At 38.9% G+C, this 2,734-nt stretch overlaps 1 non-coding gene across 1 annotated transcript; it reads right to left on the reverse strand.

Moving 5' to 3' along the window:
* Positions 1-345: 345 nt before the first annotated feature.
* Positions 346-452, reverse strand: LOC133792965 (small nucleolar RNA R71). Its single transcript, XR_009874426.1, has one exon. It is a non-coding gene; the product is annotated as a small nucleolar RNA R71 (small nucleolar RNA).
* Between the last annotated feature and the right edge of the window lie 2,282 nt (positions 453-2,734).

Below are 2,734 nucleotides of genomic sequence, written 5' to 3' on the forward strand. Positions count from 1 at the left end.
CTGCCCACTATTATGGGAGTACAAAATAGTATAACACCGCGAGCTATGGAGGCCAATAATTCTGAGATTAAGCCGGCGATCTAGCAAATGGTGCAGTCCATTGTCCAATTTGGTGGTTTTCCTTCTAAAGATCCCCATATGCACTTAGCAAATTTCTTGGAGTTATGCGATACCTTTAAGTATAATGGTTTGAGTGACGATGCAATCAGGTTGAGGCTATTCCCATTTTCGTTGCGATAAAGAGCTACGAGTTGGGTTAACTCCCTTCAATCCAATTCGATAAATACCTGGGAGGATTTGGCTCAGAAATTCATTCCTAAGTTCTTTCCTCCATCAAAAGCTGCTAAATTGAGAGAGGAGATTAATAATTTTTATCAGCTGGATGGTGAATCTTTGTATGACTTTTGGGAAAGGTTCAAGGAGCTATCGAGAAAATGTCCCCATCATGATATTGAAAAGTGGATGTTGGTCCACAATTTTTACAATGGGTTGTGTGGTACAACAACAACAATTATTGATGCTGCAACTGGTGGGGCATTCATGAGTAAGAGTGCCAATGAAGCTATGAACAGTTAGAGGACATGGCCACAAACAATCATCAGTGGTCTGATGAGAGGTCATATGGGGTTAGAAAGGTAGCTGGGGTACATGAACTTGATGCAATTACAGATCTGACAGCACAAGTGGCCTCATTGACAAAACAATTGCAGCAGAATACTGTGTCTGCTATTGCGATTCAGATGGCGGTTAGGTGTGAAATTTGTGGTGGTTCTCACTCTTTTGATTAGTGTCCTGCTAGTAATAATAATAACATTCCTATGGACCAAGCTCAAGTTCAAGCTGTGGGAAATTTTCAGAGGCCATTCAACAATCCATTCTCCAACACTTACAATGCTTGGTGGAGAAATCACCCCAACTTTTCTTGGAGAAACAATCAGGGCTAGAAATCTCAATTTCAGGGTCAGTATCAGCAGAATATGCCTCAACAACAACCAATGAATCAAGCCTCTTCATCACAACAGCCTAGGCCACGAGCTCAACAAGATAGGCCTAATGAATTACAAGCCGCATCATTGACTCTTACCAACACTCAAACTCAGTTCATGACTGAGACCAGATCCTCTATCAGAAATCTTGAAACACAAGTGGAACAGTTGGCCAATATGCTGAATAATAGAACTCAGGGGCAATGTCAGGCAATTACTTTGAGGAGTGGTAAACAAATTGAATAGTCTAGTGTACAACAATCAGTGGTTCAGAATGAAGATTTGGGTGAAAAGTCTGATACATTTGAGCAAGGGGTTACTGAAGATCACAAGAGCAAAGAGAAGATTCCTCCCGTTGTTGTTGACCAGCCAGCTGGAGTTCCATATCCTCAGAGGCATAGAAAAACTACTCTTGATAAATAGTTTTCTAAGTTTTTAGAGGTATTCAAAAAGTTGCACATCAATATTGTAATGACCCAAAATTGCTAGTAAGGCTTAAGGGCCTTGATTAGTGTGCCGAGAGGGCATATTTGATATTTCTTTGAATGAATGATTTAATGCATGATTATATGATTATATGGATGTGAATAAATGCATGTTTATGGGTAGTAAATGTGCATGTGGGCCCTGTTTAGCTTTCAAGGGTATATTTGTAATTTTGGCCCATAGAGGGCATAAAATGTAATTATATGTTATAAATTGTTCAGACCACATTATTATGTGGATATATTTGCAGCATGTGGCTTGAGAGGGTCCTGGTGAGCGAATTGGCGAAATAGTCACAATGAGGATTTATACCCGGCTCGAGGGAGCTTGGGGGGGGGGGGGTATTTTGGGTATTTGGGAGAATAATTTGGGAATTATTAGATATTGGGTAAATATTTGAAAGTTAATTGGATGACAGGATTAATTAGCGGTTGATAGGAACATTTAAGGAATTAGTTGGGATTGGAAATGAAATGTGACTAATTTACCCTTAGATTAATTGAGGAATTAAGTATTATTTGGGGAGGGAAAATTAAACTTTTCATAAAACGAGGATATGCTCATAATTGTTTGGGATTAAGGCAGAAAGTTGTAGAAACAACTTTGGCTCTCTCTTCTCTCCCTATCTCACGTATGCTCTCTCTTTCTCTCATTTTATGCTTTGAGGTTAACGAAGGAAAAAGGGCAGGGAATTAGGCCTAAGATGGGAATTCCTTGAAGAGGCTGAAGGACTAGGGAGTTGGTGAATTTGAGTTTGAAGCTTGGAGAAATCAAGGTTAAGGCTGGTTCTTGGCCGGGAGTTTGAGCTGGGAAAAATAGAGGAGACTTTAAGGAACTAAGCTAAAGTGGTGCAAGGATTTGGCTGGGAAATTAGGCTTCAATTTGGGGTAAGTTCTTCTCCCTGTTCTTGTTAGAGGATCTTGATTGTTGGGTAGAGTTTTGCTGCTGAATTGAATATTAAATTTGGTATTATAGTGTGATTTCTATGATTGAATTGAATCGTGATTCCTCCTGATTTGGGGTATTAACTCTTGTTTAATTGTTTAGAAGGTTAATGATTATAGTATGTGGCTAATTCTTAATTCGTAGCTAGTTTGGAGTTGAATTTAGGAAGTTTTTTGGGTGAAATTCTGAGAAGTTTTCTGGTTTTTAGTTAGGGTTCTTCAGCTTCAAAGCTTAGTTTTGATATCTATGTTTTGTGAGGTTCTTAGCTAAGTTTGATGTTATTGTGTTGTTTTGGATGAGCTATAGTGATTTATGTG

Source organism: Humulus lupulus, chromosome 7 (assembly GCF_963169125.1).
Source record: "Humulus lupulus chromosome 7, drHumLupu1.1, whole genome shotgun sequence".
Classification (NCBI taxonomy): Eukaryota; Viridiplantae; Streptophyta; class Magnoliopsida; order Rosales; family Cannabaceae; genus Humulus; species Humulus lupulus.